Here is a 10,528-nt window from a genome sequence, read left to right as displayed (position 1 = left end):
AGGGGAATATGAAGGCATGAGAGAGGAGCTGGCCAAGGTCGAATGGAAAAGGATCCTAGCAGGAATGATGGTGGAACAGCAATGGCAGGAATTTCTGGGTATAATCCAGAAGATGCAGGACCATTTCATTCCAACCGTGGCTGACAAGGGAAGTTAAGGATGGAATAAAACTAAAAGAAAAGATGCATAACAAAGCAAAGAGTATTGGGAAACTTTCAAAGGACAACAGAAGGTAACAAGAAGGTCAATGCGGGATGAAAAGAAGTATGAGGGTAAGCTGGCCAAGAATTTAAAGGATTGTAAAAGCTTTAGGTATGTTATGAGAAAAAGAATAGTAAAAACAAATGTGGGTCCCTTGAAGGCAGAAACAGGTGAAATTGTTATGGGGAACAAGGAAATGGCAGAAGAATTGAACATGTACTTTGGCTCTATCTCCACAGGACACAAACAATTTCCCAGATGTACTAGAGAACAGAGGATCTAGGGAGACAGAGGAACTGAAAGAAATTTGCATTAGGTGAGAAATAGTATTGGGTAGACTGATGAGACTGAAGGCTGATAAATCCCCAGGGCCTGATGGTCTGCATCCCAGGGTACTCAAGGAGGTGGCTCTAGAAATCGTGGAAGCGTTGGTGATCATTTTCCAATGTTCTTTAGATTCAGGATCAGTTCCTGTGGATTGGAGGGTAGCTAATGTTATCCCACTTTTCAAGAAAGGAGCGAGAGAGAAAACGGGGAATTATAAACCAGTTAGCCTGACGTCGATGGTGGGGAAGATGCTGGAGTAAATTATTGAAGAAGTAATAATGGCGCATTTGGATAGCAGTAAAAGGATTGGTCCAAGTCAGCATGGATTTATGAAGGGGAAATCCTGCTCGACTAAGCTGGAATTTTTTGAGGATGTGACAAGTAAAATGGACGAAGGAGAGCCAGTGGATGTAGTGTATCTGGACTTTCAAAAAGCCTTTGATAAGATCCCACAGGAGATTGGTGGGCAAAATTAGAGCACATTGGTATTGGGGATAGGGTATTGACATGGATAGAGAATTGGTTGGCAGACTGGAAACAGAGTAGGAATCAATGGGTCTTTTCAGAATGGCAGGCAGTGGCGAGTGGAGTGCCGCAAGGCTCGGTGCTGGGGCCGCAACTATTTACAATATATGTTAATGATTTAGATGATGGAATTAAAAGTAACACTAGCAAATTTGCAGATGTCACAAAGCTGAGTGGCAGTGTGAACTGTGAAGAGGATGCTAGGAGGTTGCAAGGTCTATTGTGTATTGACTTGGATAGGTTGAGCAAGTGGGCAGATGCATGGCAGATACAGTATAATAATGTAGATAAATGTGAGGTTATCCACTTTGGCGGCAAGAACAAGGAGGCAGATTATTATCTCAATGGTGTCAGATTAGGAAAAAGGGAAGTGCAACGAGACCTAGGTGTCCATGTACAACAGTCACTGAAAGTAAACATGCAGGTACAGCAGGCAGTGGAGAAAGCTAATGGCATGTTGGCCTTCATAATGAGTGGATTTGAGTATAGGAGTAAAGAGGTCCTTCTGCAGTTGTACAGGGCCCTAGTGAGACCACATCTGAAGTATTGTGTGCAGTTTTAGTCTCCTAATTTGGGGAAGGACATCCTTGCTATTGAGGCAGTGCAGCATAGGTTCAATGAGGTTAATCCCCCAGATGGCGGGACTGTCTTATGAGGAAAGATTGGAAAGACTGGGCTTGTATTCACTGGAGTTTAGAGGGATGAAAGGGGATCTTATAGAGACGTATAAAATTATAAAAGGACTGGACAAGCTAGATGCAGGAAAAATATTCCCAATGTTGGGGGAGTCCAGAACCAGGGGCCACAGTCTAAGAATAAAGGGGAGGCTATTTAAAACTGAGATGAGAAGAAACTTTTTTACCCAGCGAGTTGTGAATTTGTGGAATTCTCTGCCACAGAGGCCGATTCACAGGATGAATTTAAAAGAGAGTTCGATAGAGCTCTAGGAGCTAGTGGAATCAAGGGATGTGGGGAGAAGGCAGGCACGGGTTACTGATTGTGGATGATCAACCATGATCACAATGAATGGCAGCGCTGACTCAAAGAGCCAAATGGCCTCCTCCTGCACCTATTTTCTATGTTTCTAACATTCAAGAAACATTTAGACAGGCACACGAATAAGCAGGGGAAGGAGGATTACCTATCATGTTCAGGCAGATGGATTTGGTTTATATTAGCACATTGATTGGCATTGATATCATTGGTTGAAGGGCCTGTTTGTGTGCGGAAAAGCTCTGTGTTCTATTTTTTCTGCATTCTCCAATTCTGATTTTAATTGCGGTACCCCTGGCAACCATGCTTTCAGCTGCCCAAGTCCCAAACTCTTTAATTCCCTCCCTAAACCTCTCTGCCTCTCCTGGGCATCTGTGTAGGAGATTTATTGAATGCGATGGGGCTGGAAATATTGATGCCAAGATCTGGCAGCCTCATGTTTTCTTCTTCAAAGAAAAGAACAACATGTCAATGTGACAAGGCAAAACTATGTTTCTGCTGAATATTGACTGCAACCCAGTTGCTAAGGGGATTCATATTGTCTTTCAAATCCTTTCAAGCGGGGTACAGAGACACTACCAAATTAAATAAAAATACAAGTCCTCCAATTCCAAGTTTGTCACTTCATAAAGCAGAATTTATGAACTTTTATTGGACCACAGAACTGAAAATTCATGAAAGGATTTACAAACATGATACTGTTTTTTACAACAAAAAAAATCTCTGGCTCCAGTTGTTGGCAAAGTCAGTTCATCCTCAGTTACCCCACAAAGACTGTTAAATGATTCCAGTATTTGGCAACTAGACTAACATGTTAGGCTTCTCCTGCATTATCTGTCCTTTGCAATTGGGAAAGCAAGTCGTGAATGTACGGAATTCTATGCAGAGACAAAATTGTTAATAAGGTACAAAAAAAAGGTTATGATTATTCAATACAGTGAGAAATATTTTTGTAGCAGAATTGTGTAAGTAACTACATTCTGTCTGTTGAAGATCACCCAGAGGGCTCTTGGGGAGGGAGTTCCAGGATTTGAACTCAACCATGAAGGATCAGTAATGTACAACTCCAAGGCAGTGTGGTTTGAACCCTAGCTTTTTAAAACATTTTAGAAAAGTTTGTAATTGCAGTTTCAAAGAGTCCATATATATCCTTGCATGCACAAAATGAAGTTACTATGAGACCTTTAAGTGAAAGTACCCCTTAAACGTGATTAAAACCAACATCCTTGCTTTAGGCTAAAAAATTAAGTAATCAAGTAATGTTCCAGGATCATCTGTACTGAATAATTAGGGTTGTCTTTTGATTGCTAGGTGTTATACATAAATCATCATTAATCTATTAGAGGATAGGGGAAGTATATGTGAAATTGGTTCTTCCAATAACTCAAGTCGCTCAGCTGTCGAATTTAAACATTCAATTATTGATTTTGCTCACTAAGGTCATAAGTAATAGGAGCAGAATTAGGCCATTCGGCCCATCAAGTCTACTCCCCCATTCAATCATGGCTGATCTATCTCTCCCTCCTAACCCCATTCTCCCGCCTTCTCCCCATAGCCCCTGACATCTGTATTAATCAAGAATCTATCTCTGATTTAAAAATATCCATTGACTTGGCCTTCACAGCCTTCTTTGGCAATTGTATTTTATTTTTGATATTATTTCCTTTTTCTCACAAACTCTGCACTGCCCTTGATCACAGAGTGAATAACCATAATAAACCATAAAGGCCAAGACTTTGCAGATTTTGAGAATAAACAAATTTTGGGGCAGAGTGTCAAAAAGAGAATCAGTGGAGAGATCATAATTTTGGATCATATAAACAATGCAAGAGATTCTATTCAATAAGTACAGGCATAGAAAGGTAATCACTTGCAGCAGTGTACAGAAAGGCAGAGCAGGTTAGAGAAGCAGAGAGACAAATATAACCAGGAACTGCATGTAATCTATGTTTTCAAAGTGGTGGAACTAACTCTTTACCCTAGAGGGTTGTGAGGTGAAATGATCTCGATCGTAAGACATAGGAGCAGAATAATGCCATTTGGCTCATCGAGTCTGCTCCACCATTTGATCATAGATGATCTATTTTTCCCTTTAACCCCATTTCCGTGCCTTTGCCACGTAACCTTTGATGCCATTATTAATTAAGAACTTACCAACTGCTTAAAACAGAGTTTGTGTGAACTTGGGGTGACTGGGCATATTGGTGTGGAGTTGGTGGGCTCCATGTTGCAATGACTCTAAATCATGAAATGAGAGAAGGATACCTGCTCTTGAATTCTGTCCGTAGATTCCGCACACAATCCACATTCAGACCTCCATAACACTGTGCCCATATTTCCATTGATGTTTTAATATCTGTTGTTGAAAGCCTTGGGGCCCGTCAGATTATTAGGTCTGAACGGAACATGTGTGATGTGTTTCCCTCTACGGGTTTGCTCTGGACTGAGGCATTGTTTGGTGTCTGGTGGGGGGTAAAGTTGCCCAATTGACAATAGTTGGAATGAACTCTGTACCTCCTCTCTCTCTGCCCTGAGAACGTTGATGTCCTTGGAGCAGGCCCCAGGTTTCAGAATCTCTTTGAGGAGGAAGGTCATTGGAGTAGGGCAAAGTCTGTGGGCAAGCGGCAGGGGGATGGGCTGCTTCCTGTGCTGAACTAGAGGAGTGTACACTACTCTGTACTGAGGGACAGCATTACTGTGCCGCCTGTCTTTGCTCACTACAGGCGGGGACTGAAGGTGGAGAAGGTCGTGTGGGTCGCTGAGGTTGGACAGGCTGCTGAGGGTGCCCGAGTGAGTGTTGCGACTTGTAGGCCACACTGCCGTTGGGGTGAGGAAGGGTCGTAGATGGCTGTCCATGACGGAGCAGGGCGCCGCTTCTTCCGAGCTGAACCCCTTCACCTGCTTGGACTGGGAGTAGAGCCTGCGGAACTCCTCGTCAAAACATTCGACAATGTGCCCGGAATAAAGGCTGATGAAGTTCTTGTGGACCTGTGCCGATAACCAAGTGAAACTGCAGAGAGAGAAGCGAATCAGGATGATCAGTGAAATCTATAATCGCACCAACTGATGAAAAAAACTCATTTATCTGCATGGTTTATTTATCTGCATGGGCATGTGTCTTGAATCTAAACCTTCTGGTTAGAACCAAGTACCATTCCACAGCCTGACACTGGAATCTGCCTGACTCTCCCAATACACCACTAAGGGAGTGCAACAGTGTTAGAGAAGGTGTTAAATTAAGGCCCTGTCCGTTCTCTCCAGTAAATACATTATTTTGAAGAGCAGGGCAGTGGCCAATAGTTACCCTTCACTTAACATCACTGAAGCAGACTATCTGGTCCCTAACATTGTTGTTTGAAGGGGGATTGTGCAAATCGATTGCAGTGGTTCCTATTCAGGAACAGCTACTTCCCTACACCTGTAAAGAGAGCCCATTAATGCCTCTATTTCATTAGAAGATTAAGGAGATTTGGTATGTCAATGAATAGTCTCTTGAACTTCTGCAGGTGCACGGTAGAGAGCTTATTGACAGGTTGCTTCATGCCTGGTTTGGCAACTCAAATGCCGAGGAATGAAAAAGATTGCAAAACGTGGTGAACACTGCCCAGTCCATCACAGGCAGTGACCTCCCCATCATTGAAAGGATCTACAGGGGTTGGTGCCACAAAAAAAGCAGCCGGCATCCTCAGAGACCCACACCACCCTGGCCACACTCATTTCACTCCTGCCATCAGGAAGAAGGCGCAGGAGCTTGAAACTACAACCTCCAAATAAGCTCTGAATAGATGGGGGCATTATTTTTGTCCTCTTTATTTATATATATATATATATATACACACACACTCCCATCCACGCAGCATTTATATATATATATATATATATATATATATAAAATCAAAATGTATTTGCCTGAGACTGGCTGTGAAGCTGCTGCGAGCACGATTTTTCATTGTCTCTGTATTGTATATCTGTGCATATGCAATAAACACAAGTGACTATTTTACAATAATAATTACATTTCAAAAGTATTCCAATTGCTGTCAAGTGCTTCTGGAATTTCTGAAATAAATGTATTTTTTTAAAAAAGTGTTTCCTTTCTCACTGCTCACATTGACTTTAACCAAATTGATTTGAAAACAGGATTGGAGAACCAGAGTTCACTCACCTGTAAGATCCTGCTAAGACATGCAGGCAGTCTATGATGATGAAGTTTTCTTGAACTTGTCCTGAGAATTTCTTTCCCGACTTTGCACAGTAGAGACCACCAGAAACCTTTCGGACTCTTATATTCTGCATCACGTCACACAAGGGAAAAATGTCTCAACAATGTGAAATTGTTAACTGTGTTCACATGTTCCCAGATCAGTTACTTGCTGGGATATTTTTTCATTTTGTTATCACTGGCACCCCTACATCTACCTTCCAGGTCTGGCATCCTACACATTTCCATTTCCATCACATCACCATGGCAGGGTATGTCCTCTGACATTCCCTCATTACAAGGTAATTACTAGCATATGCAGGAGAAACACTCCCTGTGGGGGCTGTGAAGGTCAATGGTCAAGGGATTTAAATGGAAATTAGACAAATTCAAGGGAATATAATAAAAGGATATGGTGGCGAGGGTAGGGTGTGAGAAGATAAATGGCTTCCACAGGCTGAATGGCTTGTTTCTTTGCTGAATATTCTATGTAATTCTACCTACATCCATCCCACCTTTCACCTCTCTCCCTTTTAAAGTTCTTGAACAGCTCTTCACCATTATTTAAAAATAAATAGAATCACAACATCTTTACAGCATGGAAGAAAATCATTTTGTTCATCGAGTCCATGCTGGCTTTATGCAAAAACAATCCAAGTAGCTCCACTCTCCTGCCCATTTCCCACAACCCTGCAACTCCTTTTTCTAGCTCTACTTTGGAAATTATCTGCCTCTTCAACACTCCCATCCCCCCACCCCTGCAGCATTTTTCACACCACAATCACGTGTTACTTTTGGTTCTTTTTCCATTCACTTTTATTCTAGGATGTCACACTGGGGCAGCTGGCAAAGCTGCTTCCTCAAAGCTCCAGATTCAATCCTGGCCTCAGGTGCTGACTGTGCCGCCTCTCCTCGCATCCTTGTGGGTCTCCCTTGGGTATTCCTGTTTCCTCCCACATCCCAAAGATGTGTGGGTCTGTCGGTTAATTAACCGCTGAACGTCTCCCCAAGTGTGTAGGTAGGTGTTAGACTTTGGGGGCACGGAGGGAGAATAAAATGACAGTGTAGGATTAGTTTGAATGGATGGATGGTTGATGCTTGGCACGGATGTGATGGGCTGAAGGGGCTGCTGTCATGTCTCATCTATAGCTCTACTCTCTGTCCCAGTTCATGACCCCTCAGCGATGGGAATTTTTTTAACCTCCATCTATACCCTTTATATTTTTAATTTCCTCCATCAGATCTTGTTGCCACTTCCTGGAGAACAACCCTGACTCCTGCTTTATAGTACCTTTATTTTATTATTTTCAGCCCAAGCAAATCTCAACCATATCTTCCCTTGCTGAGACCTTAGCAGCATCTAAAATGGTCCAAGGTACTTCAGAAACCAACATAGGGAAAATATTAGAGCAGGTGACCAGAACTTTGGATGAGGTGGAAGGTTTTAAATGGTAAATTAACTTCCTTTTCTTAAGAACTAAAACTTCATAGGTTGGTGTCCAGACATCTAAAGGCATGGGTGCCATTGGCAGTGCAATCAAATAGAACTGAAGAGCACAAATTATGTGAAGACAGGAAGGGGGGGGGGGGGGGTGGCATGGAGGGGTCGGAAAACAAGGAATCATTAGTGGAATATTCAGTTGCAGTCAAGCGTTTTGCTGTATTTTTGGACATCAGTCATGGGAAGAGACCATAGAGGTTGTGGTTGCTATCCTTGAAGCAGAGCTGGTCAAGGGAGGTTAATTAGGGATTTCATCTAAATTATGAGCACAGTCTGAATTACAACACAAGTCATGGGTAGATTAATCTAAACTACTAATCTAAACCAGGACAGACTGCAAAAGGGAATTTCCTCTGGGGAGTTTCCATGTAACAATAACAGTGGGCCAGCACCTACATCTCCTCTGTCTCCTCACCTTTCTCAATGTCATCTGGCACATCAGCTGAATTACAACATAAGAAACAGGCCCTTTGGCCCACCATATCCATGCTGACCTTTTTGTAATCCCATTTTCAGGGACTACTAAAACCCAGTCATTCTTTCCCCAATCCTGTCAGGCAGAAGATACAAAAGCTTGAAACGACATATCGCCAGATTCAGGAACAGCTCCCCCACTGTAACCAGACTACTGAACAGACCTCTCATACGCTCAGGATGTATTCCTGATATTCCAATCTAGCTCATTGCAGCCCTTGGACGTTTTAAATTACACTCTCTGTAGTTGTGACACCGTTTCATTTTCTCTTTTGCACTACCTGGTGTACTCATTATACAAGGATCTGCTTGGATAGTACCCAAAGATCTCAGTATCTCGATACACCTGACAAGAATAAACCAATCTGCCTGCATTAGGACTGTAACCCATCTCTGCCTTGCCTACTTAATGCCTGTCTTGTCTCTAGTAATCTAGAGTAATTAGTTCATGAGTTCATCAAAATACTAGATTTCACAATAGCCAGTGAGATTTAAAATTAGCTATATAATTTGGAAATTTAAAAGTTGCCTTCACAAAATTACTGGAATTATAAACAGAAACATAGAAAACAGGCACAGGAGTAGGCCATTCGAGCCAACACCACCATTCAATATGTTCATGGCTGATCATCCAAAATCAGGTCCAAAATCCAAAAAGCCCATCAGGTTCACCAGTCTCCTTCGGGGAGGAGATCTACTGTCTTTCCTCTGTCTGTCCAATGTTCGACTCCACAACCACTACGGTTGTCAAATCTGCACTAACCCAAAGCAAGCCACTCAGTTTCAGGGCAAGTAACGATGGACAATTTAGAAGGATGAGAGGAGATCTTATCGAAACGTATAAGATTATTAAGGGGTTGGACAAGTTGGAGGCAGGAAACATGTTCCCAATGTTGGGGGAGTCCAGAACAAGGGGCCAGTTTAAGAATAAGGGGTAGGCCATTTAGAACTGAGATGAGGAAAAACCTTTTCAGTCAGAGAGTTGTGAATCTGTGGAATTCTCTGCCTCAGAAGGCAGTGGAGGCCAATTCTCTGAATGCATTCAAGAGAGAGCTGGATAGAGCTCTTAAGGATAGCGGAGTCAGGGGGTATGGGGAGAAGGCAGGAACGGGGTACTGATTGAGAATGATCAGCCATGATCACATTGTATGGTGGTGCTGGCTCGAAGGGCCGCATGGCCTACTCCTGCACCTATTGTCTATTGACAATAAATGCGACCTTCTTCAGTGACACCCAGATCCTGAAAACGGAATAAACACTATGTTTCAGGCTGCGTTTCACATTGGTTGGTTTCTCTTCTATCTCCTAACAGTGGCTGTACCTCATATATAAGAAAGACACAAAATGTTGGAGTAACACAGCGGGTCAGTCTCTGGAGAACAAGGATAGGTGATGTTTCGGGTCGGAATTCTTCTTCGGACCCGTTTGGGGTTTCGAGGCAGAACACTTCAGACTATTTCGGGTCAGGACGCCTTCCTCAAAGGGTTCCAGCCCACTGGAACCAGGTTTCCTGTCCTAACCCGAGATGTCACCTGCCCATGTTCTCCAGGGGATGCTGCCTGGCCAACCTGAGTTACTCCAGCATTTTGTGTCTTTCCTTGGTAAAACCAGCATCTGCAGTTCCTTGTTTGTGCACTGAAATTTTTCATTCTTTAATAGAATTTGAACTGCTACGCACCTTTAAGTGGCTGCTTGTTAACTGGAGTTTTTCACACATTTCAGTGAAGTATTGTAACGAGCCCTGGTTCAGCAACAAGTAAACTTTGACATTGCGCTTGTTGGCAGCTTCAAGCACATCACAAAATATGTCGATGTCAGTGAATACATCCATCACAACGGCGATCAGCTGTGGGTGAGAAGGCTGGAATCAGCGCGGTCAGAAGTTTGAACGTTTCTGCTTTGATTTCCCCTGGCGTGGTTCACCTTGGAGCAGAGAGACGGTTGGGGTGGAGATGGAACAGACCTTCTAATTTATGAGCGGCTCAGACAAAATAAGAAGCAGCTTTCAGTGGTAAAGAAGGTCAGCGAGCAGAGGATAGTGGTGAAGGGGAACAGCAAAAGAGTGAGAGGGGAAGAGTGTTTTACGCAATAAATTATTTGTCGTGTCGAGGGACATTGGGATGAGGCTGCCTGGGAGTGACAACACAAATAGATTTAGTGGTAACGAAGACAGGCTCGCTGCCTTCATTGGTCGGGTTGTTAAGTGTAAAAGACGGGAAGTTGTATAAAACTTTGTTTAGGCTTTCCTTCTCTCCAGAGATGCTGCCTGTCCCGTTGAGTTACTCCAGCATTTTGTGTCTACTTTG

The sequence above is a fragment of the Rhinoraja longicauda genome, chromosome 4, assembly GCF_053455715.1.
Source record: "Rhinoraja longicauda isolate Sanriku21f chromosome 4, sRhiLon1.1, whole genome shotgun sequence".
Taxonomy (NCBI): Eukaryota; Metazoa; Chordata; class Chondrichthyes; order Rajiformes; family Arhynchobatidae; genus Rhinoraja; species Rhinoraja longicauda.
Note: the sequence above shows the minus strand (reverse complement) of the source record.